At 41.6% G+C, this 26,602-nt stretch overlaps 1 long non-coding RNA gene across 5 annotated transcripts in view; it reads left to right on the forward strand.

Annotated features, from left to right (window-relative positions):
* The window catches only part of LOC128833916 (uncharacterized), a 64,089-nt gene extending 40,853 nt beyond the window's left edge, over positions 1 to 23,236 (forward strand). For all 5 annotated transcript variants that reach the window (XR_008444352.1, XR_008444353.1, XR_008444355.1 and 2 more), the window contains one exon: positions 22,579 to 23,236. This is a non-coding gene — a long non-coding RNA (uncharacterized LOC128833916). The remainder of the gene's footprint in view (positions 1 to 22,578) is intronic.
* Positions 23,237 to 26,602: the final 3,366 nt, after the last annotated feature.

A 26,602-nucleotide genomic window follows, 5' to 3' on the forward strand; every position in this document is an offset into this window, starting at 1 on the left:
AACCGGAGTAAGGGAGACCCTGCCCCAGCAGGGGAGGGACATTCCCTCCCCCAGCATTTAAGGACTGAAGGTACCCCACCCAAGGGGGAAGAGGGTAAGAACCTGCAGGGGTTGAGAGGGGCTGGGACTCAGAGTGAGGAGCAAACCCAGACCCCTTCCCCGCTTCCCTCCTTTACCACCTTCCTGGGCCACTAGTGGGGCCCTCGGTGCCCCAAGAGCAGGGGTAAGGGGTGGTATTTTAGTCCCCCCCCCGCAAGAAAAGCGCAGGACCCACCATACTATATCGACCATCTTGTCACACCACCAATATTCTAACTATTGTCATCTAGACCGATATTTGCACTGGTAGAGCTGTGCCAGAGTTAACAATGGGAAACTTGAGGGGAGAAAAGCTAATAAAGACAAGATCTGAGATTGGAGATCAAGACAAGAAGAAAGGAAGGGAAGTTAAAGGCAAAAAAGAATGAAAAAGTGCTTTCAAAGTGAGGAGAGAGATAAATAGTTAGAATGAAAGTGGGGAAAGTAAGGAGACAGGACTAAAGAGAGAAAGAAAAGCAGTATGTAGCTTGAAACTTAGTACAGGTCCTGTTTCTTCATTCTATTGCATTTCCCTAACAGCTATGATCGAGCCCTAAAACTATAGCAAGCTGGTGTGGCCCTCGATGCTGCATCAATTAGACACACTTTCTCTAAATGCATCCAGTGTAGAAGAAAGATCTATTCTTCTAGATTAACACTTCAAACCACAGAGCAAGGAAGATGTTCAACACACTGAATTCTGCGAGACACTTTCACCCTGTCTCTCTGCTACTGAAAGTCACCTTTGATCCCTAAATGCCATCCAAAGATCCACTTAATTTAGGCACCCTTAATTTAGACCCTCCTTGTCAATGGAAAGCTGAATGGTAAAGCCACCGACTTTAAGTTGCTGAGCTACATTGGGAGGGAAGTGTATTTTTCATAGATTATAGAGAAAGGAGTGACTGTTCTGATCTAGTTTGACTTCCTGTACATCCAAGGTCATAGGACTTGTCTGAATTAACTCCTGTTTTCTTAGAGCAGGTTTCCTTTCTAGTGGTCTGACTGAATACAGTTCCCTCAGGCTGGGTATTGGTACGGGAAACCCAATCTGGATCACTATCCAGTAACAGCAGAAATAGGAGAAAAAACTAAGTACCAAATTACACACACACAGTTTCCAAGACTGCAGGCCACACATAATTTAGAATAAGAACTCTTCCCCACTGAGTATATTTGAGTTGTGCAGAGAACTTACTTCTCATGTAACACAAAATTAGAATGTGGTGATGGTTTACACTTAATCTACCTGTTGCAATGGCACTACGTATATGTCATGACTAAAGTCATTTCAGTGCCAAATGACATTGTAGCTGTACAATGAACTACCTGAAGAATGTATGGTGACTGAAGGTCACAACTATGGATATCCTGAATTCCATAGAATTCCTGGTTCAAACGCTGGTGTCCTCCTTGGAATGATGCTATTGTGTATAGACTTACACGAGGTCCTTCAAAATGTCCTCCTTTTGTTACCCACATACACGCTATCCAACTCAGCTGTTCAGATTAAAATACCACAGAGAGTGATGGATGAAGGACAGTTGGTATCTGAGAAGGGCATCAGATTGTTAAGCCACAAAGACTGTGACAGATGCCAATCTAAGCAGCTGTGGAGAACCTGCAAAAGGGAGATACGTACAGAGAACCTCTTCAGGAGATGGGAGAAGATGGCATACATTGGCCGGAACTCAGAGGAGTGTGAAATGGCCTTGGAGTATAGCTGTTCCCACATTGCATAACAACGGTATCCCAATAATGATGGATGACACATCTACCATGCTTTAAATCAAAAAAACCTGGAGGAACCACTTCTTCAACCCTACAGCAAAAAGCTGCTCTCTTGAGAAAACAGTCTCTCATTGCTTCATGGCTTCCATGTAGAGGGGAAGCTCAATGTCAAGACAGTTTGGCTCAAACAGGTGATTGATCAAGCCAAATGGAGTCTCCATCACAAAGTGGTCAGACTTCTAGTCAACTCTTGGCAATGCAACAATTGATTTAGCTATAATGTTCAGGTTCTTCTCCAGAAGACAGGACCAAAAGAAAATGGTAACATATGCTCTCTCCCAGAGTTGTCCAAAATCTCTTATAAATATCTATACATTCTGAAGATCAGGAAGGAGAGTGATGTTGATAGCTCCTTGCTGACTGAGGAGAACCTAATTCTGACCTGAAGAAGTTGGCAGCTTGACTGCCCATGCAGGAATTGTGCTCGCTTGCTCTCTGTCTCTCCCATAGGATTTGATCCTGCATCATGGCTGCATGCTGACCCCAGCTGCATGGTATTTGAAAGGAGAACGTTCAAATGAAGGGGGACTTAGCAAACTCGTCACCTAAGAGCATCTGTAAAGAAGTTGTTCCACATCACATACTGTTGGACCTGGCCGATGATCCTGATGTTTGGTAAGGTACATAATGTAGTCTCAAGTAAGTCCAAAGTCCGACATGTCCTGGAATTCTTGCAAGACAATCTGACCACAGATATTAAATTTTGGACCTTTAAAGTGAAAGTGGCAGCTTTATCCACCATACTGTTGACAACTGTCAGAAGAGGATGAATCTCGCTATACCCAGACACAAAGAAGTTCCTTGTGGGAGGGGGAGTTTCCAATCAATCCTCCTTTGGTGCATATAACACAACCCTGAGGCTTGTCTACTCCCTTCTCAGGGTGTCTCCCGTGAGTAGCACAAAGTGAAATGAAAATGGATGAAAATAGAAGTGTGGAACAAATGCTCCCATTCTAAGTGACATTGAACCCGGAAGAGACACCCTCGAAGGGGACTCCTTTCAGGACTAGCGCTGGGGGTGGTTCTCAAGATGCTACATTTTAATATTGAGGGGAAATCAGTGGTGAAAGTGGGATATCTATTTCCACATAACTACAAACCTTGAAGCACATGAAATCTTGCTCCAGGAAATGCACTCCACCACCAGTGCATAACTTCCAGTTCTAAGCTATGCTGTCGTGGCTCATCACCATCACAAGCCATTTGGGATGGCATCTTACAATGGACAACCTTTCTCTAATGTCACTGAATTGACATCTATTCATAACATCAATCCAGAGAAATCAGTTTGGATACTTTTCCAAGTATCTTTCCTCATAATCATGATTTCAGACAGAAGGATGTCAGACTCGGGGTTCTGTCCATAGATCTATAGTACTGACACTTCACAAAGAAAAAGTAGTGCTCAGAACTAATTTGGCCTTAATTCCCAAGTTGATCATCTTTATACAAGAGTTAATGATGTATTCTCGGAAACTATTACATTGCTCAAAAAGTCTTTGCCGTATGCTAAATGTCCACAGGGTTCTCAAGATCCATATAGAACACACAAACTTGCCAAAGTGTCCTGTACAATCCAGCAGCCAAAAGCAAGAAGCCCGGGGCCGGCTCTAGGCACCAACGTTCCAAGCATGTGCTTGGGCGGCACTTTTCAAGGGGCGGCATTTTGGCCCTTTGGGGGCAGCACTCTGGCTTTTTTTTTTTTTTTTTTCTTTGCTTGGGGTGGCAAAAAACCTGGAGCCGGCCCTGAAGAAGCCTCAAGGGTTTTCAGTTTCAAGATGGATCAAATGGAGCACACTGGAAGCCTGTAAAACAAGACGTCTGACCCCCTGCTTCAAAGTCAGAGCCATGGCAACTATCTGTGTGGAAAGACTTTTATGCATTATGTGAGGAAACATGGAAGGAAGATGTTTCATGCTTCGTCCATGCTTCTCACAAAACAAAGATTTGCAACACAGGTGTGTGTATGTGATGCTGTTTTGGGAAGAAGAGTGCTACACTCTGGAACTTCCATGATCAGAGAGACCAATTGTAAATAGCGATGCATAATATGTAGGGATTTTTTTTTTCTTATCTAACACTTGCCTCCCTGGCTATACACTGCTGATAAAATCCTATGATAAAGGATCTGTACACCTTCCTGCACAGAAAACATGAAAATTTATCCCTGCTTACCTGCACATTTCCTTTCTTTCTTGTAGGAAGGGTCACAAATCTGCCTCACCTTACATAACTTCTTATAATGTGGGACAATATTGGTAGAACCAAGAGGAAGAGGACACATGCTTTGACAATTTTTTTTTTAAATAAAAACAATTTTTAGTATCTCTGATCTCTTCCACACTGCTGCTTATAGAAGTAATTTATTTCATAACGGCTGGGTTGTCAGTAACTGGGTCACTGCTGCTCTGTTGCTGACTTACAGGGCTTGTTCTGCCCCTAAATAGCAAGCAGGTTGAAAAACTATTGCAGAGGAGCCAATTTTTTTTAGCTAACGGTGGAGGCAGAAAACTATGGTAAGTGCACAAATCTTATTGTTCTTGTATGGTGTTAATTGGGTTCAATTTCTAAAAAGCTACACACATCTTACAGCTTTTCAAGCCACTATTTTGTGGGGCTCTTGTTCCATTTATCTTGGTTACATTGATTAGAATGTTTTCCACCATAGGCTCCTTGTTTAATATTGCAAAATTCGCTAATGCCATAACTTTCAAAAGTGTCTACTCCTTTTGTGTGCCCCACTCCCATTCTCACACATGACTTTCAGATGGTGCTGAGTGTCTGCAGCTCCATTGGCTTCAGTGCTAGATGTACTGATTAAACTGAATTAAAATGTACTATTTTTGAAAGGTTTGTGATTGTGGGTATGGTATTTGGTGCTTAAAGTCCTCGTACAGATACTTAGCACGCAATTTGACATTTAGCACTATTGTAACTACTGTTCTGCACTAAATTTTAAGGGTTTCTTTTACAGAAGAAAACCTTTCTAAACAGATGGCAGACTACACTTGTTAGATGTGTTGAATTACCGGATAAGGTGATTGTACACAGAGATGCTTTCTTTTCCATGAAAGCTGTAAAACAAGCAAGCACTCTAACTGGATCTGTAAATAGGTTGTCTGCTGTCTGTTTTCATTGGTGAAGTCTCTTTGCTTCTAGTGTCCTTAATGAGATTCAGCAGCTGCTAATGGGATTATATAGTTCAGCTTCTAATGTATGAATACAGTGATTTTTTTTTCTTTCATTTTAAAAGATGCAAGCGGTTTTGCTTTTTAAACTTATTTTATTAACCACAATTTCTAAATATCCTTTTCTATTCTTTTTTTTTTTTTTTTTTAAGTTTGATATTGCAGGGTATGAGCAGAAACAGTGTGTGCTAATGTTATCATGAGCCATATCAGGCTGTGACATCATATTCTAAGAAAACCCATTGTGCCAGTACTGAATTGCAGTCACTTACTGAAAAGGTTGTCTAAAGGTATAAATCTCACAGCCTTGTATCAGTATAATGTAAATCATCTCTCTGATTAGACTGAAATTTGCATTTTACTAACTCTCATGGAGGAATGACAGGTTCAGAGACCTAATTAGCTGGCCTTAGAGCAACATATCAGGGTATATCTTCAGAATGAGCAGCTGCTGGGCAGGATTTTCTGCATTGTAGAGGGTGAGTATAGGTAAGCTATTGTGCCTCTTGGATTTGAGTCTGAGCCTCTGCTAACAATGGTACTAATTGTGGCGACCGCTTATTTTTTGTATGTCCTCTTATCCTAGTCTCCAATAATTCCAATGCAGCATGTTGTAGCCCTGTCCTACCAAGAGGCAAAAGTGTCAGTCCTGGGAGACTCTAAATATCCATTCCCCATTCTTCATTTTAGGGTTATTTTTCTCCTTCATTAAAGCTAGAGAGATAGAGTCCTCAGTCTTCTGTTCCAACAAATTGCAGCTTTTTTCCCCGTTTCTCTCTTATTAGACTCACTAAGAGGAAAAGGAGGATGGGAGTAGAGAGGAAAGGGAGGGGACAGAAGAGAAACAAAGATGAGAAGTCCACTGTGGAAACTACACTTAGTCTACAGACTTCCTACTGATACCTTCTGTCAATGCCTCCTTTAATTTGTATGCCAGTATAGTGGCTTTAAATTAGTGTATTGTTGACCCTTTGATACAACCCAGCAGTTGGGTCCTGGTAAGAACTCTGGAACTGCAGCACTGATAAAAAAATCCTCCGTAAAGGAAGTACCTGTCTGCATCCCTACAACCTTTGGCAGGCTTCTTTCTTTGCTTGCTCAGGAGGTTAATACAGTGAAGTAGTTGGATAGGTTAGTTGCATCAAGTAATGGCTTTTGAATACTAGCTGGATGCTCTCAATTCTAGCCAGGAAGAGCATGAAACAGAGTTGCAGTTAGTCGTTTGATTGTCCTGCAGTGCTTCTGAGATGTTCTGATGTTGTGAAATGGCCCAAACTGAGAGAGGAAGATGTTGTATTATCAGGCCTAAATCCATGGTATGGTATTTGATACCTTAAAAGGCTTTCTTGGGTGCAGGTTACTTATCAGCTCAATTAATTGTTTTAATGGGACATGCCAGATTCTGGAGGTGAAGGGAATCGTTCCATTTTAACAAGATGACTCATAGTCCAGAATAGTACAGCAATATGTGATTTAGCAAGTACTATGGTGGAAGAGACGTGATTTTTTTTTTTCTGGCTGTTTCCATTGCTATGGCATCTGCTCACAAAAATTCCTTGTGCCAGAGCCTGTCCCTGTCTGCCCTTATCTTCCACAGTTAACACTTGGTTTCTTCCTTTCTGCTTCTTGGGTGAAGCTGGGAATTTATATTGTCCATGACTGGCGGTTCTTTGCTGCATGCTTTGTAGTAGACAGAACTGCTAGAGAAGATGACAAATAGAATTACAGTATAACAGATATCTGCTAAGAATACTAGACCAACTTATTTTATGTGAGCAATCAAAATATGAATTGATAACTTTCTACCACTAATGTCTTGGATTCAATTCAGTAGCCACATGATCAAAACAGCACCTGGCTTTAAGAGTTGACCATTGGACTTGCTTTTTCAAAAGTTGCTATTCAAGTAAATTTTGCAGCACTGAAAGAGTTAATTTGAAATGTCCTATTCCAGGATTATAATTTTATTTATTTATTTGCCTAAGCTTGGGGTACAGCATATATTATCATGATGTGAACAATCTTTAGCAGTTCACTAAATGTTAAAGGATTGATTGCTCATTAAATAAATAGAATTGTCAAAGCATATGTAGGAAGAATTGTAACTGATGCAGTATTTTATTACCCCTGCCTCCCACTGCCAAAACTTTCAGTTCATGAAAATATTAAGTGTCTCGGTCTCATTTCAAAAAATTCTCCCTTGTTTTATGTTGCCATCATGTGGGCTTGTTCTATTGTGTGTTTTCAAAAGCAGGCAGGAGGAAAAGGGAGGGTGGGGACAGGGAGGCCGAACTGGAGCCAAATCCAGACTTTTTAAATTTCTCTGCTTGAATAAACACTACCCGAGTCAAGGAGATAGATTTTTATATAGGTATTTATTTAAGTAACTAAAATATATACATCTTTGATCTAATGTATGGTATGCTCTTTAGTGGTGACTCTTTTTTTTTTTTTTTTTTTTTTTGCTACAAGTCCCTTGTTATCAAGTATTAGTTCTCCGAAACTGTCGTATCAGTGATATTGCTGTCTCTGTAAACAGAGTATATATGAGCTGGCTCCATGGCTCTGTTTGTGCAGAGATTTAGTTGGGAGACTCCCTTCCAGCAGAGGAAATGAGCTGATGAGTATAAGCTCTTGCTCAAGATTGTTCACATCTACAGAAGCTGTACTCTCTACAGGGGAAAAAAGGACTTGGAATCTTGCCACAATGTGTCTGATGTTAATGAGTGGGAGAAGCCACATGTTCTTTGCCTGCTTCAGCACTAATCTGCTAATTTGGCGAAGGAGTGAGAAAACTAAAAAAATGGAATTTGATTAAATGTAATGATAAATTAGATGTATTGCTGTTAAAACAGACTGGGTTGTGAAAAGTACTGTCAGTGCATGCATGCTAAAACCGGAACTAGAGAATTCACCTGAACCCTTTACATTGGGAGGGGTCAGATAAAATGGGACTGGGATCTAAGCCTCCCTTTCTTTCAGCTGAAATGGCACTTACTTGTGTCCCTTAACAACTGTTGTTTTACACAGATGAATAACTTGATCTTGGGGGGGAGGGATAGCTCAGTGGTTTGAGCATTGGCCTGCTAAACCCAGGGTTGTGAGTTCAATCCTTGAGGGGGCCACTTGGGGATCTGGGGCAAAATCAGTACTTGGTCCTGCTAGTGAAGGCAGGGGGCTGGACTCGATGACCTTTCAAGGTCCCTTCCAGTTCTAGGAGATGGGATATCTTTTAGGCAATCAGATACCATGGTGATGGATATCATAGAAATACCTGTAAAGAAACTTTAATTGGAATGTCTGATCAGGAGAATGAGAGTATGTACTGGAGAGTTATTTTTTGAAAATCATTTTACAGATACATCATTTTAACTCTTAATTTGTAAAAATTCTCTCAATTTCAAGTTTGAAATTTTCAAAAAAATTCTGTATTTGTTGCTTATTAGATCTTGCTTGTTTGGAAGCCTGAGGTTCTTCAGTAGCAATTTAGAACAGAAACACTTTTGCTTAGCTTATCACTAAAATGAAGCTCTTAAAAGTCCAAAGCTCTGATAAAATAATGTTAAATAATCTTTCCTTCAAAGTGCAGTTTCAAACCTTTTATTAAAGTGACCCTATGAACTTAAAAATCACTCCTGTCTTAAAATGTTTAATTATTATTGTTAAAAATATGATCTTATAAATGAAATATTAGATAAATGTTTCTGTATTTTTTCATCTTGTTTGCTTTGCATCTTTGATAGTACTTTGTTTATTTTTTTTTATTGTCCATTTCACTTTGTCCTATTAGAGTCTTTCAGGAAGCAACACGGGGACTGGAAACAGGTGTATTATTTGAATCTACTTGTAACTTTTTTAACAGATGAGATTTCAAGCTGACAATGTCCCTTTCTTAAGTGCCTCTTTATCTAGAAGAACTAGGTCAGTGGGAAAAAGATGCATCCCTGACATCACTCCCCAGCTGTTCTGTCACACCAGTGGTGCAGTGTTGAAGTGCAACCACACAACAAAGCTTTATAGGCTTGACTGTGGCAAAATGGCATTCATTCAAAATAGCCTAGCTAGTTTGGTTAGTGTGTGTAGTACAGTGTTAATAGCATCTGAGGGTAGGGGCTAGATGGTGAGGAGAAGAGTGGGAATAACTGGCCTAATCCTTCCAAGAAGGTGAACTTTGATTTAAAGGTAAACTGCTAAAGTTATTTTAAGAAATAAAATTGAGTAGCTGTAAACCTGCACATATTATCTGTTATTAAACAGCTAATGCACTTGTTTTGTTTAAATGCTTGAAAAAAATCTATTTTTTCTTTGCTCACCTGTCAGTTTATTCAGAGTTTGGTATGCCCTGAAACGTTTGATTTACATCACCACAACATATCAAAACATATCTGTGCGTTCATGGTTTGCAATGTTGTTTGTAGGGTAAGTTTGGAATGCTACTGGCTTTTGCCAATCTTAAAAGAAAAGCTGCCGTTTTAAATTCTGAGACTAAACAAGTCAGCACTAATTCTGTTACTGATGCAAGGTCTTCAGCAGGCTTTTTTTTTTTATTTAAATAAGCTTTGCCATTTACCTTTTATAGAAGCTAAAATTCCTTTATTACTGTGTAATAAAAGATCTTTGAGCTCAACAATACAGAATAGTCTATACAGCAAAAAAAGTGGACTGCATGTTAACTATTCCATTATCGCCTTTTGATTCACATACTCTAGATACTAGTAATGTTCTTAGTACTTTCTGAAGAGAGGTTTGACAGTCTGAAGTTGTGTGATGTGCACCTCAGACTTTCAATATGCAGAAGGAATGCTTAAACTTTTGAAGAGTTTATTTTTGTTACATATTTTGAATGCATCAAAAGCCATTTCAGATTTTTTTTAAAGGGGTGGGCAGGACCTGCAGTACTTAGCTAAATGTTTGTAGAGGACATATGGTAGACGCAAGTGTTTGGATATGGCAAATTTGAGATCCTCAAAGAAAAGTTAGTGTAGAGAGGGGGGGAAGCTTAAGTTTCAAGGGTCCTTGTTCATTTAGGAACAAGACTGAAGAACCAGCAATTCCAGTTTGCAATCTCAAAACACGAGTTAACCTAGGTAAACATGACAAAAATTAACAGTTCTATGGCATAATAAGAAATAAAGATGTGCAAAAGTTTCACAATTAATCCCCAAACAAGGTGAAAGTCCCTTGTGGACCTTTTACCATATTTAATAATCATTCAGTCGAGTTTGTCAGTAGAAATTGTCTTCCTTCCTAACTTTGTGAGCAAGCATCTTGGACGGACTCTTTTGAAAACATCTTGTTCCTACTAGGCATGCTCAGACACTTAATACAAGCCTTAGCATAGTTGTTCCCATTCTGTGAACAGGACACTTATCCTTGGTTATGGCAGCATAACAGCCTGCGAATTGTCTGAAGATCAGTGAACACTTGGGGCTACTGAGTTTCAGTTTGGGGTACATTTGGCCCAGCCTGGCTGGGTTCCTCTCTTTCATCAGGTCCCTAGGGTGCTGTTAGTCCCCTCTTCTCCTCTATAGAATGGTACGACAAGGTGAGATTGAACAACCATGGAATCTTCTGGGTGATGGTCATTTGTCCCTTCTCCTAATTTCTCTCCCACTCCTGTTTCTGAACTAGCAGGATCCAGTTTGATCCACCAGTGTTTCTTTTACCTCATTTTAGATGGTAGAGATGCTCCAGACTGAATTTCTGTGTATTTATCTGATTTGGTTTATAGATTCTATCTATGTTGCCTCCCAAAAAAGGTAAGGCAAAACTTAGGAGTCATGGAAAATATGCACAATAAATACACCAATGAGGTATATTTGAAACTCCAGTGCATTGAAACTCTTGGCTTTCGCACAACCCCAAATATGAAACTAAATATTCTTAGACATTTGCCCAAAGAGACCTCTTTCCTATTTATACAAAATCTAACCTTGACATTGATAAATCATTAATGCTTTTCATTTCCCAAGTCCTTTACCAACACAAATGAATTCTCACAATATCACTACATTAAGTATTACCTTTTTTACACGTGGCAAGAGAAGATAAGTGTATAGCCCCGGGGAAGTCAGCAAGTCAGTGTTGGAGCTCTGTCTAATCTAGTTCTTTATATGGCTACTATCACTGTAATATCGGAGCCATGGTTAGAACTCAAAAGTTCATGGTGCTCATTCTTGTCATTAAACAAACCATATGTTAACATACACTATCTGCCACTTTGATTACCTGAATATTGTTTGACATCGTAAATGACACCTTTTATCTGAAATTGATAAACACCTTGCATGCTTTGCTCTAGTTCAGTAGAAACCTTTAGCCTGTATTTTTGAGTCACTGACCAGTTATCTTTATTTGGTGTGTACTGTTCTATTAGTCTCTTAACTCATACTTTTACTTTTGAGGAAGATTTTCTATTTATAAACAAACAAACAAAACCCATACACACAGTGTGAACCACCGAATCTGCAAATTCTTGCAAAAACTGACCAACTAACTATAGATTAAGCATTTTGTTTTGTTTTTAATGTGTGCATTAAAGTTCTAGGTAGGCCATATGATCTTTGTAAGTGCCCTGTGAAACAAACTGAATATAATTATTTTAGGTTGCAAGATAAGAGCTATGTAGTCATAAGAAACTACTGACAATAGACTATATGTAGCAAAATATTTTGCTGCAGTATGCCTGGCTGAATTATAATGATAGTTGTATAGAATGGTTGGATGCCCATTTGAGTGAATTAGCTGAAGCTAAGCTCTGCTACTGGAACTTTCCAAGTACACTGATCCGATCTTAACCCGAAAGTCCTGTCAAGCCATTTCCTGCAACTCTTCTGGAAAGCCAGGGGGGTGTGGGAAACAGAGCTGCTACAATAGTTAGTATGTGTCCATCTGAATAATGCAATGCTCCTTTCAGAGGGAAGTTATATTTAGTTATCATTGTAAACACCCACAGGCAAGTAACAGTATAGTCTGAGGAGCTTTAGGGGGTATTTGTGAAAGAAGAGTTGCTGCAAAAACATTTGGGGCTTTGGGCAGCGGGGGAGGGGAACAGGGGAAGAGGACTGTAATAGGTTGTCATAGTGAAGAGATCTATGATAACCAGTGAGGGGGAGAAAAGGATAATTTACCCAGAAGTGAGCCCTAATGCTGATTCCTGATGCCTTCAATAATGGTGGAGGAGGAGGAGGAGGATGGAATGAAACTTGAGCCATTTAACTAGCTTTGTTTTAAAATATATATTTCCCTTTAACATCTAGAAAATGTGCAAAACCTTTTCATACGGTATTGAAGTGCAGACCTTGAGGAATCATCTACTCTTCCAAGAGTTTAACTTTCTAATTGATCATAGGCTCCTAACTTGTGCCAAACCTATTATATTTGTGCATGCTAAGAAATAGGTAAAAAGCCTTAGTAACCAGTTACAGGGGCGACAAATAGCAATTTTTTAGGTTGTACTGACACCTGGTGGTAGTCAGTGTACTAATGTTTAAAACAGGTTGTTCCACTCAAAGATGGGGAAATAACTTTATAAATTTTCAGCTCTTGGTCTTTCCTTCACTGAGCCAAGAAACCGTTTGGCTTTTCTGCTAGCTATCCTTCCCTACTTCAGACTCCTGCAAAGTTTGTCAGGGCTGGCTCTCGGTTTTTTGCTGCCCCAAGCTCTTCCCTCCCCCCCTCCACCCGCACCCCCTGCTGCCCCAACCCTGGGCTCTCTTCCCCCCCCCACCCGAACCCCCTGCTGCCCCAGCACTGGGCTTCCCCCCACCGGTGCTGACTCCGCCCGCTCCCCCCTCGCCTCCAGCCAGTCCGGTGCTGGCAGGGTTGGGGTAAGCAGCAGGGCTCCCGGGCTGCGTCTCAGCTCAGGGTCCCTCCAGCCAGGGCTTCCGCCTCCAGGACCGGCCAGGACCAGGGAGGGCAGAGCCGGGGAACCGCCCCGGCAGGGGCCTGCAGGAACCGTGGCAGGGTGGCCCCAGAGGGAGCGGAGCCCCAGAGAGCGGGACGCGGGCCCCGCACGGCAGCATCCCGGGCACCGATCCCCACTATGCTGCTCCTGGCCGCCCTGCTGCAGTCCCTGGGTGGCTTGGCCGCTTCGCCCAGCCCCGGCTGCATTGCTGGGGGGCGGCTGCCCTGCGGCACCTGCAGGCGGCTCTGCCCTAGTGTCCCCCGCTCGTATTCCGCCCAGCCATAAGGTGCAGGTGCTGCTCCCCCACGTGAACTGCAGCAGCCCCAGGGCGCCCCCCATGCAGGATGCACTGCTGCTGCCAGGGTCGGCTCTAGGCTTTTGCCGCCCCAAGCGCCAGAAAAAAAAAAAAAGGCTGGCTGGAATGCTGCCCCTGAAAATATGCCACCCCAAGCACGTGCTTGGTTTGCTGGTGCCTGGAGCCAGCCCTGGTGTTTGTACAAAACTTAACTATAGCTGTTCCTTTCACACAAGCTTGTGCAACCATCTGCTGAACCTTTATTTCATAAATTTGTCTTATGTAGTTTGTCCTCACATCAGTTAGTGTTAAGAGGTGTTTTATGTCTGGAGCCATTTTTTTTTAAGTGCTCTAAAATCCACAAACTTAGTGAAACTGGCCTGAAAATGAGCATGCCAGATTAGGGTATGAAATAGTTTGTGGTGCAAATTTAGGATTACTTGGTCAAAGGTTTTCTACAGGCCCAACTCCAAAATGTCCTGTTTTTAAAATGACTGGTGCATGCCATTGTCACGCAGTGCTGGGATTCGTGTGTGCAGCAGAGAATAACCATGCTGATTTCATGATGGTTACACAGTGTAGTTAAGTCAGTCTGGGTCCATTCCATGGGTAGACTGCTGTGATACTGGGAGGGGCAAGGAGATGTATGAACTACCCCCAGGCATCTGCATGCCACCAGAAGGTGGGTGCACAGCTGCCTGGGGGTGCCTCCCAGGGCTTTGGAGACACGTGAGGCATTCTGGAACTTCCATTTCCCTTTCTTCTGAGCTCCTTCCCTAATCAGGGGAAGAGATTCTGGCCTTCCTCATAACCACCTCAGGAGCCAAGGGGTGTGCAGAGCTCCCTGCCCCCATCTAGGTCCCAATGTAAAGCAAAAACTCAGCAGCTCTTCACTGATGCTGCCTCCACCTAGAAGATACACCCCTTATCCTGTCAGCTACCAGGTTCACTCCTTAGCTTGATCCTTCCATTCCTGCCCAGAATGTGGAGGGGGCAGGGTGGAGCTGATGGGTGGTGAGATCTGACTAGGAAGCCACATCGTGCCCCCAGCCCAGGATGCCTCCTAGTCATACCTTCCTCAGTACTAGCACTCTCTCATTATTTAAAAGAAGGCAGCAGCTCAGTAACAAAAGTCTCTGTTAATGGGGAATTAGGGTTGCTTAGCAATGCCATGCACCCTTCCAGAAGCTGGCAACCAAAAGCAGACCTATCTGAGAACCAAAAAAACCACTCAGCCACACAATAAAAGCATTAGAAGAAAAGAGGAAATGCAGTTAAGGTCGTGCTTCCCACCCAGCCCAAAAGCCTTAATGGTGGCTCTAAGGGTGTGGCCATGTACACTGGGAGTACACTGCACCCACACCCATCCCTAACAGCACCTGCCATTTTCTCTGTGCCCGCACACAACTCCAAATCTGCACTCTTATTCATATACTCTCAGAGACCTTCACCGTGCTCCCAAGACATACTGTTGATCTAGGGGGTGCTAGCAAGGTGTTTGGAAACATCTACCTGGATGTGAGGACCATGTCAGGACTAAGGTAATGCCATCTCCCAGAGGGACTCCTTAGAGCAGGGAACAGATTTGAAATATTTCAGGGTTTCCTTGAGACTGTTGCTCTTCGCTCTCCCTGCTGACCTCTAAATGTCTTGGGGAGGGCTACAGCACTGAATCTGCCTGATAGAGGTGATCACTTGCCTCTACTCTATTCTACCATCCATACACCTATGGTAGAGGTGAGTTTTTTCCGGGGGGGGGGACTTGAAAGTTGTCAACTTCACAGATTTTAATGGGGAGCTTTCCCATTCTTAAAATACAGCATGTGGGAGCTTAAAGTCTAACTAGTGCTGCCTCTGCCAGTGCCAGACTATCCAAATGAGTCAGTGCCTCCCCTTTCCATTTGAACGGTGGAGTGTGAGGGAAGCAGAAGTATGGGTGGGATATGACAGGGAGTGTAAGGGAGCATGTAAATGAACTGTGATCTCAAATAGTTGTGAGAATGTCACATATTTCAGGTGTGTATGTACTTGGGTAATATACAGTTGTCCCCATGTTTGCAAGCTCAGGCCTAAATTTCCTCAGATACTTGATTTAAATTCCCACTATCAGGATACAGTTTGGCCCAAAGATTAGGAAAAACTGCTGTGTGTATTAATATACTAAGTGTTAGGTTATTAAATATACCAAACACGTAACAGAGTTGTGAAAACGTTGTATAAGTGCGCACCTAACTTTAGATTTTTGTGATGTCTTAACTTACCTAAAAGAGAGGAAGAACTAGAGACTAGGATTTTTTTTAAGTGCTTCCCTTTAATGCTTAATGTGGAATAAAAGTTCATGAAAAGACCACAGTCTCTTTAGATACAGGCTGTCTGTATCTTGCAAATTGGGGTCTGTGCCGGGTGGCCGTGGTTCACTGATTTGATTTGGTTTTGCTTTCTGCTTTCTTCAAATCACTCTGTAGTCTTTCTCTTTGATTCAAATCTAGTGACGGATAGTGGGTTGGTGGGGTAAATGGAAGGGTAAACGTAATGAGAACAGACAGTTTGGGGCTAACCCAGGCTCAGGCCCACCAGTACTGTGCTACTTTAAGTACTGAGGAAGAAGCTTTTCTTCCAGCAGCCTACCTTCACCCTCCCCACTTCCCCAGATCTTAATTTCTTCTGCTAAGCTGTAGTCCTATACAGTTGCTGCCTTACTTTAACCCCAATAGGTCCAGCCATGTCAGTACTAGGAATTCCTATTTCTGCTGCTCTTTGAGTTCACCATGTTGTCATGCTGGGCATTGAGGCATCCTGGATAACACTGCATAGGTTATAGTGAAGTAAAACATTGAATTCAAACAGCAGTTGGCCTGGATAGTGACCTTTTTGAAGGTCCTGGGCCTCCATTCCACCTTCACATCTCTGCTCCCTCCCCCATAAAAGCACACAGATACTCTGCCAATCCACAGTTTTAGCATGTGAGGCTCCAAGATGTAGATTAATAAATCTGCCCTTAATCTCCTCCCTTCCCACTGCGTGCTATCTTGAAAATACTGTGGATTTCTTGACTCTTCCAGAAGCACATAAGTGTGACTTAAAAATGCATCTTTCTACCTCTAGACACTTGTCCATTATTTACATTTTAAAACAAAAGTCTATACCACATTCTGGTGCATTGATATCCAGAATTCCAAGATACCATAAATTCTCCTTTATTTCTCACTTCTACAGTAGTTGGTGAAAAGCTGAAAGAATGGGCATTTTGGGGAATCTGGATCTTTCTGACAGTGGAGGTGGAATTAAGCTCCAAAATAGAGGACTCTCCACTGCAAATGGACTGCCACCCTTCCTTTCCAGTTAAAATGAGGACTGTTGGTTCAGGTGTCCCAGCTGATTCCAACTTTGTAGTATTTCTGTAAGTTATGAGACAGTCTCTCTACTAGTTGGAGCAATCACCCTTAAGGCCTTTATAGGTCAAAAGCAACACCTTTAAACATCACTCTGAAGCCAAATGAAAGTGTGCGTATCGCAGAGCATGGTAGTGTAATGTGGCACAGCACTTATATGCAACTTATAAGCAACATCTGCAATCTCTAAAATTTCAGATAGGGCTTAAAGGTGTGCAGCCCTAGGTAGCATCTGCTCCAGTAATCGAACGTTGGGGTGAGATTGTTATGAATAATAGCGGTGAACTCTGCATGTAAAAGGAAAGGTTGCAGTATTCTTACCAGACAGATGGGGGGAGAAATACCCTTAGCTACTGCTGCTACCTGGACATGTAGTAGTAGATGAGGAGCCAACATAACCTCCATTTGCAAACCTGTCTAACAAATGGTAGTCATGCTACTTCAATTAGGAGGGATGATACAATCTCTATTATTTCTCCTTTGTCTTTCCCCCAGCCCACAAACACTACCTCCATTTTCGTAGGTATTAGATAAAATATCTGATAATATGCCAGGGGTAAACACTGATTATAATAAAACCAAAATTAATGGCGTACCCTACAGGCAGTAATAGGTGCCTTTTCCAATAGAGTACCCGTTCCCTTGCTATCCATCTCAATCAACTCCTATGTAATATAAAGAAGAATGAAGGTTGAAGGGAGATGTGGTAAATAGATAGAAAAGTAATAAAAATACAAAATATATGCTCAGTGCAATCATTTCACTGCTACCTTGTCCTCTACCTGTTGTCTCTTGTCACTTGTGTTGATTGTAAGCTCTTTGAAATGGATTGTCATTCATTATGTGTGTGCAGTGTGTAGCACAGAGGGTTTGATAGTGATTGCAACTGGGGCTTCTAAGTGCTACTGTGATATAAATACAGTGAAACCCCACTATAACATGATAATTGGGTCCAAAAAATTTGATTGTGATAAATGCAGGGTCGCTTTATAGCGGGGTTATGAAAATTTACCATTTCAAGCCAGTCAGTTTAAGTCTTGTAAAAAAAAATGGTTATCCCAGCATGTTTTAAACACAAAAGTAGTAATTTAATTACATGTACATGAAAGAAACGTGAAATCAACTATACTAATCATTGCGCAGAGTGCCAAGTCAATCTGGTTGCATGACTCCATAATTTTAAATTTCATCACTTTTTAATAAAGCTATCTAGTGTGGTCTGCTTATTTGCCGCAGACTGTTGACTTCTAGCAAAGTCAAGAATGCTTCTGAGTTGGAGGATTTTGACGCTGTCCACGTCTTGAGTTTCAGCCACCTAAAACTGGCGTCTAGGTGCTTTACTGCCTCGGACACTTTTGGTGGGGGAGTTGAGGTGCCATCATCATTGTCATCACTAGTGCCACTGGTTTCGGGCTCTGGTGGTGCAACTTCATTCTTCCTGCTGACATTTGCAACAATTTTGTCATCTCAGATGTGTTCATTTATGGGGCAAATGTCATCTGCTGAAAACCAGTTGGGGATATCATGACTGTGCTTATATTCTCTGAGTGCTTCTTCGGCTAAACATACATCGTATTCAGCGAATCTTGTAAATTCAGGCTCGTCATCATTACCATCATCGTGTGTAGTTGACGGAAAAGCTGGACCGAGACCCTTTATCCAGCATCATTCAATCCAACGTGCAGAGATAGCATCCCAGGCTTTCCCACTGAGGTGACAGACTTCTTTCAAGTTGAGTGATGTGTCGATGGAGGAGTTGTTATCCGCTACCATCTGCTTGATCATTTCGCGACAATAGTTTTGCTTAAATACCGATATGATGCCTTGGTCCAGTGGCTGGATTTCTGACGTAGTGTTCTTTGGGAGATGAGACTTTAATCTTGCCATCATGACTGACAAGATTTTCCACTTGGGGGGTGGGCAGAGCAATTATCCAGCAGGAGGAGAGCTTTTTCCTCCCGCTTGAGTTTTCGCAAATGAGCCCGAATGGCTGGGACGAAAGTTTTATGGAACCAGTCTTTAAATATGGAGCTATTCATCCATGCATTCTTGCTGTTGGTGTATTCAAAGAGAAGGGCCTTCATATTAACATGATGAAAACATCTGGGAGACCTCGCTTTTCCGATCATCAGAGTTCTAACTTTGTGGCTGCCAGACTTGTTGATGCAAAACAAGAGAATGACTCGGTCCTTCCTCTGCTTAAAGCCTTCTCATTTGTGACTATCAGTCCTGGTTGTGAAGGTGCGATCGGGTAACATTTTAAAGCATAAACCAGTCTCGTTGCAGTTGTAAACTTGATCAGCTGTGTAGCAACATTCCTCCAGCAACTTTTTAAGCTCAATTGGGTAGGAATCGGCAGCCTCTTTATCAGCTGAGCGGATTTCCCCAGACACAAGAACTTGGCTTATAGTGTGCCTTTTCTTGAATCTGTCCAGCCAGCCGTTACTTGCCTTAAATTTGGGTTCATTTCCATTGATAAGGCGATCAAATTTCTCTGCTTGAGCTTTCAGAATAGGGCCAGAAATGGGAAGCCCTTCTGAGTGAGCCTGGACAAACCATTGGTACAAGGCTGAATCTAGGCTTTTGTCATTAGCAAACTTGACCTTTTAATGCTGTAAACCAGTTTCCTCTTGAAGAATGCAGGGTAGGCTACAGAGCTTTTCTCCTTCTTTTTTCCATCCTCGCAGAGTGGACTCGCTAATTCCTAGATCTCTAGCAAGCTGAGTGTGTTGTTTGCCCTTCTTTAGTTGATCCAAGGCGTACAATTTTTCTTGGGCAGAAAACGACTTGCGTTTGCGAACTGGCGTATCCATAACGGTAAAATATTTTTAAAAATATAGGAAATTAATAATAAGTTCATAGGCAAACACCATACACATGTACAACCCGAGAACTAAGTGCAATGGGCCTGCAATGGCCACGAGTCACTTTATCCTATAAGACCGGAAGAATGCAGTTTATTTATAAATGTCGTAAAAAAAGTATTCTGGCAAAACGCGAACAGTATTATGTCCTTAAAGGGGAGCCAACTTATGATCGCGTTATATCCGAATTCGCGTTATCGTGGGGCGCGTTATTGCGTGGTTTGACTGTAATAAATAAATAAGATTCTGATGGGATGCTGTTAGGTAGCCAGAACATGCCTAACTTTAGGCACCCAACTTTGAAACTATTCTCCATGTAGAATTCACTATTAGGGCTGTCAATTAATCACAGTTAATTCACGCAATTAATTAATTGAGATTAAAAACATTAATAGTGATTAATTGCACTGTTAATAGAATACCATTTGATTTTTATTAAATATTTTGGATGTTTTTCTACATTTTCAAATATATTTATTTCAATTACAAGGCAGAATACAAAGTGTACAGAATTGAATGTCTCCTGCTCTGTTTTACCTGCATTCTGCCATATATTTCATGTTATAACAATCTCGGATGATGATCCAGCACATGTTGTTAGTTTTAAGAACACTTTCACTGCAGATCTGACAAAATGCAAAGAAGGTACCAATCTGAGATTTCTAAAGGTAGCTACAGCACTCGACCCAAGATTTAAGGATCTGAAGTGCCTTCCAAAATTTGAGGGATCAGGTGTGGAGCATGCTTTCAGAAGTCTTAAAAGAGCAACACTCCCATGCGGAATCTACAGAACCCAAACCACCAAAAGAGAAAATCAAGCTTCTGCTGGTGGCATCTGACTCAGATGATGAAAATGAACATGCATTGGTCTGCACTGCTTTGGATCATTATCGAGCAGAACCCATCATCAGCATGAATGCATGTCCTCTGGAATGGTGGTTGAAGCTGAATCTTTAGTGCCTGTTCTCACTTTCAGGTGACATTTTAAACAAGAAGTGGGCAGCATTATCTCTTGTAACTTGTTTGTCTGAGCGATTGGCTGAACAAGAAGTAGGATTGAGTGGACTCATAGGCTCTAAAGTTTTACATTGTTTTATTTTTGAATGCAGTTATTTTTTTTACACAATTCTACATTTGTAAGTTCAACTGTCATGATAAAGAGATTGCACTACAGTACTTGTATTAGGTAAATTGAAAAATACAATTTTTTTACAGTGCAAATATTTATAATAAATATAAAGTGCGCACTGTACACTTTGTATTCTGTGTTGTATTTAAAAATGTGGAAAACATCCAAAAATATTTATATAAGTGATAATCTATTATTGTTTAACAGCGCGATTAATCACGATTAATTTTTTTTAATCGCTTGACAGCCCTATTCACAATGGATATGTGAAAATAGTCATAACGGAGCTGTCAGACTATACCTATTGAGGTAATGTCATGATACGTAATCTGATGATTTGGGGTTTTTTCTTTGTTTGGTCGGAGCCGTTGGAAGAACTAACAATGTTGTCCTCTAAAGTTATAATGAAACCCCATCAAAGATGTATCAACAAAAGGGTTGTGTTCAAACTACCATGGGAATCTTCAGCTGAATTTCCTGACTTCTTTCTTTCTCCATTTAATAGAAGTGTGGTCCCTTCTGACATATTGATAATTTAATTCTGAGAAAAGTCTCATCTTTTTACCTAGCAACCGATTACACATTTTATTCCCTTTCTTCTTTCCTTTTTCTGAGCTTATGTCTATTAATTTTCTCGTTTAACTTGTATCTGGTCCAGCACCAGGCCATCCTGTCTCTTGAAAGGTGGCTGGCACTCCCAAAAGATTGGCTTCCCAGCTGCGGATCAATGGTTTCTCTTTTCACCAAGTGTCTCTGATGGGCACCCAACCCCTGACCTTATTAAACAATTAAAATGAAAATTTTAGGAATTGATATATTCTGTGAGTTAAAAATTGAAAAGTTGCATGGTAGCTTATTTAGAATTCGTGTTATTAGTTGCTAATTAGAGATGACTTACTCCTCATGGAGAGCTTAAGATGAGCAGTAAACCTTTTAATTCTTTATGTACCTCCACATTTGCCAACTGGTTGCAAGTGTGGCACCTAATCCCATCTGGAGGCAGTTCACCTGGCCTTGTGGACATGATCTAAATGTTGGACATGATCTAAATGTTCAAGTCCCTTTGAACTTTTCAGACTTGCACAATTTTGTGACCCTTCTACATATGCCAAAGTATCAGTCTGCTACTTCATAGCCACTTTCTCTCTCTCTCGATGATATAGTCACCTCTGTCTTAACTGGGGTCAAGAGTTCTAAAAATGAGTGGGAAAAATCAGGCTGCCAAATAACTGGCCTGATTTTTCAAAAGTGATGTAATTGATGATATAGGAGTTATGCATGAATGGTAAACTCTGGTCCAAATAAAACGTAGTTCCTGCCCTTATGCTGATGCTTCAAATTTCGTCCAGTCTTCTCTGCTACAAGTGAACAGCTTGATTAGAACAGTGCCAGAGCCAGTCCTGAAATGAGTTCAAACCTTCTGTTGAATAAGCAGAGTATTGTAAAGCCCTCTCTTGCCTCTTCAGCAACAGGCACATTTTTCTCTTCTGCAGGTTGGTTTAAAATGAATCCATAAAATTCCCCATATTGCATCTCTTTGGCAGTAGCAGTGTTATGAGTATGAATGAATACTCTTTGTTTACATCATCTAGCACACAGTGGGTGCTTCCAGAAATAAAACATTACAGATAATATAGTATGGCCTGTTCTGCAACTTCATATGTGCACTACGGGCCTTGATGGCAAACAACACTTAACACTATATATTTTTCCCATCCCGCTTCCTGGCAGGTAGGCTGAGTACTTAGACTCACTGGGTGGCTATTTCTAGTAGATAAAGTAGTTTTCCACTAACCCATCACTCTAGGTCTTTTTATTACTACTAATTAAAAACTTTGAATCCTGTTTGGACAGCATATTGTGTTCTGTATTTTCCTTTTGTTAACATGCTTTTGTGCACTCTAATTAAAATGGTGAAATATCTTCTGTCTGCAGGCACAGCTTCGTCAGAAGTTGAGCTGGCATGAAGTCTTGAAACACAACTGTCAAACTGATGGTGGATATCCTCTGAAGATGCCAAGCTAAATGTTCTTGTGGACTTTCCTCTACTATTCCTCCCCTTTCACACACCAAGAAAGGACAAATCTTGAATTTAAAAAAAAAAAGTGTACGAATTTTGTGGTATAAAAATGTAGTGGATATTTTTCTTCCATTGACTTGATGTCTGTATATTTCCTGCAGTTTTAGTTATGAAGGCTTTACTTGGCCAGCTGATTTGTGATTCATTCTTGAGAGCTCTGAGTGGCAGGTACTGTAAACATCCTACACTCTCAGCTGTGGAAAGTAAGGAAGCTGGGAGAAGGCTGTTTACTCTCTCTGCCTTGGAAAGCAGCTGGAGGGAAGAGGATGGAGAGTATTGCAAGTTCAAATATGTCTCTGCTCTGATTGTGTTGATTGTAATTCTGAAAACTTGCATTTTGTATTTTACATTTTGGTGTCAGTATACAAGTAATGGAATTATGTAGTGATGTGAAATTTTAATGAGAAAGGAACGTGAAAGGAGGGATGTGTTATTAATATGCTTCTGTGGTGTTGCTGGTATATGAGAGTGCTGAGTGGTAGCAATTAAAACAGCATGGCACTTACAACCTGATGTGTGGGGTGGTTTTTTTTTTAAAATAGAATGACTCCAAGACAGTAGTTTAACTTTTTGCTTATAAGTATAATGAAAATTAAAAGTACTAGTGTAGCCATCCTCTAGTACAGCGGTTCTCAACCCAAAGTGGGGCAGTCCTTGGGGCAGCTCCACCCTTCCTCTCCTCCTCTTCCTTCTCTCGCCCCAGCCCCCTTCAGGCCCCGCCCTCTGGCCAGGTCCTAGGCGGGAAGCCAGATCCAGGCAGCACAGGGCAGCTGCTCCTCTGGCTGGGGGTGTCATGGAGCAGGCAGCTGTGGCATTCCCCGTTCTGCTGCTGGTGCCCGGGGTTGTGGTTGCTCCTCAGCTCCCAGCCCCCTTGGACTGCTCACGCAGCTGGTCAGAGCTACCCGGGTGGCTCTGGGTCCAGCAGAGCCCTCAGGGAATAGCCACTGGCACACAGCCCCAGATGCGTGGGTGGCCTGTTGCGGTGGGTCAGAGGGTAGAGGTGGTGCTCATGCATATGCCCAAGGATTCTCACCCCTGGCCCGGAGCCCCGAGTTCACTCCCTGCTGGGCCCTGGAGTTTTTCTAGCATGTTGAGGGAGGCTTCAGAAAGAAAAAGGTTGAGAACCCCTGCTCTAGTGTTCAAAAATGAATAAGGCTCCCAAAAATCATGCTTTTTTTTCCAAAAAGCTACAAAGAGTCCTGTGGCACCTTACAGACTAACAGACGTATTGGAGCATAAGCTTTCGTGGGTGAATACCCACTTCATCAGATGAATGTAGGTATTCATCTGACGAAGTGGGTATTCACCCACGAAAGCTTATGCTCCAATTCGTCTGTTAGTCTGTAAGGTGCCACAGGACTCTTTGTAGCTTTTTACAGATCCAGACTAACACAACTACCCCTCTGATACTTTTTTTTCCAAAAGAACTTAGGATACTTTTTGTCTTCTGTTTAATGAGCCTTTGGGGTTCACTTTCAAGCCTTCATGGTTGTGGAGCTTGAACTTTTTTTTTGAAAAACGGGAAGTTAAGTTTTTTGTCAGGGTCTCGCTAAGGGTATTGAACAAATACCAGTGTTTGCTACCTCACAACCCACCCCCATTCCTTCCTTTTTCCATCATTGACCACACCCCTAGATTGCACATGTGGACACCTACTTATGGCTTTTTGTCCAATCATGGTTTGGAAAAAATGTATTTTGAAATGAATTTAAAGTTAGATTGACTTGAATTTCGCTTCCTGTTCTCAGTGTCTGCCTACAGGTTTGAGTTTGTGTTTTAGGTACATTTTACAATAAAAACACATGTACTGAGTGTTTCTCTCTCCACTGCCTCTGCTGCCTCCCCTGCTCCACTCTCCTCACTTCATCACAACCCCTCAGCTGTTTTATGTTTAATTTTATATTTAGTAAAGCTAAAATGGGAGTCTTGTTTATCCAGCCCCAGCTGTCATGATGGGAGATGTGAGGTAGTCTTAGGATTCTGCTGCATCATGAAGAATTTCTTGGCGGCAGCTCAGGGGTTACTCCCCTACCCCTGTGAAATATTTCCTTCTGTCCCGGCTTCGGCAAGTGCCACTGCTCTGTTCCAGAAGAGCTGCAGTCTGCTCTCCATCAGGATTGAGATCATGCCAGCAGGATATTGGATTTGGGAGAAACAATGCCTTCAGCTTCTTCTAAATTTAAAATGATAAAGTCTTTGCCCTTGGCTAAAGCACAGAGTGGAAGAAATATGGGGAGGGAGAAGTGTTGGCAGGCCGGAGTCCAAAGAAGAGTACAACCTGGAGGGCAAGTGACACAGACAGAAAGTAAGTTTCAGTAGAAAGAGTATAAGCTAAAATGGTATGTTCAACTTTTAAAAATAATTCAGTCAATGTAGATACATGGGACTGATCACTACTGACACTCACAATTTAAATTGCAAGTCTTGTTTCCTCAAACACCTGCTGCTGGTCTCAAGATATTGTATGAGCATGTAGGATATCCTAATGCATGTGGTATTATAAAAATAACTATATTTAAGTGACTACTTCAAGTATAATATAGATTCAGCTGTCACCATTCTCTGCTCTATGAATGTATTTTTGTGGGTTATACTGTAAAACTTTGTGTATCATAATCCCCAGTTTACATATGGGGAAACTGAGGCACAAGGCGGTCAGTGACTTGCCCAAGGCCACCCAGGAGGCTAGTGGTAGAGCTAGGAATAGAAAGCAGCTCCTGAGTCCTAATTCAGTGCTCCACTGGGCAATACTGGCCCTCAAATTTGATTCCTTTGAAACTCAGATTTGCCTTAAAAAGCCTCTAGACCCAAGCACTTTGGTTTCTGTCTCAGGTGGAAGAACTTCAGTAGTGCTACAACCAGAGATGTATCCATTCAGCGTGAGACACTGAGTATTACTTTACTCTTCCAGAAGCCATAGTCGTTTCAGGGAGATTACTGACAGAATAAAGACTCAGTGCAAGTAACAGAGGCAGAATCTGGCCATAAAAAGCTAGTGTTTTAAGTCTGACCTTTCTCCAGGAGGGGAACAGTCGTGGCTGCTAGGGATGTTACATTCTGACTAGTGGATGGAATCCTTATTTAATAAAGGGGGAGAAATTAGGGGTTTTTTGCATATTAGTATTACTGGTATTCTAACATTGCCTGTGCTAACAACAATTAGGAATGAACCCCTGCCAAACCTACCCAAAAGACTTGGATTCATTTGTCCTGGAAAAAGGCATTTCAATTAATGTTGCCTACTTATCTCAGTTGTTACGCGTGCTTATTGAAAAGCCAGGCCTCCTCACTGTCTAGTGCCTCTCTTAGCGACACTTCACAGATCTGACAAACTGTGAGACACTTGACGGTTTGGTAATCTGGGTCTTCCAGCAGTTTCACCCTCTGCAGGCCTTCAATTTAAAGCATTAACTGAAGGGCTTTTATCTGACTGAATGCTGCATGAATTATGGTATCTGCAGGTCACCGATTTCTTGTAGGGATCGCTCTCCAAGGCAAAATCCTATTTCCTTTTCTCCAGTTCATCTCCACTTGCCTTCAAACACTGAAACTTCTTCCAAGACCATCAACCTATTGTAAAACTTCCCCTTCATAAAAACATATAGGCCCTGATCCAAAGACCAGTGAAGTCGTTCAGTGGTCCATAAAGAGGCAATCTGGATAGCTATTGCAGCAGCTTTATCCGGAGAATGCCTTAGGCTGCAGTGACCAGCTTTTATTACTGACCCACATTCCTGAGATAACCCAAAACACCTTGCTGCTGTCAATCCATTGTACCACCTGTGACCGAATTATTCTCATTTGTTATATAACATTGCTGGGCATGATTAGAAATTGTTTATTACAGTATTTCCTAATTCCTAAATTTAGGATAAGTGT

This window comes from Malaclemys terrapin, chromosome 3, assembly GCF_027887155.1.
Source record: "Malaclemys terrapin pileata isolate rMalTer1 chromosome 3, rMalTer1.hap1, whole genome shotgun sequence".
Taxonomy (NCBI): Eukaryota; Metazoa; Chordata; order Testudines; family Emydidae; genus Malaclemys; species Malaclemys terrapin.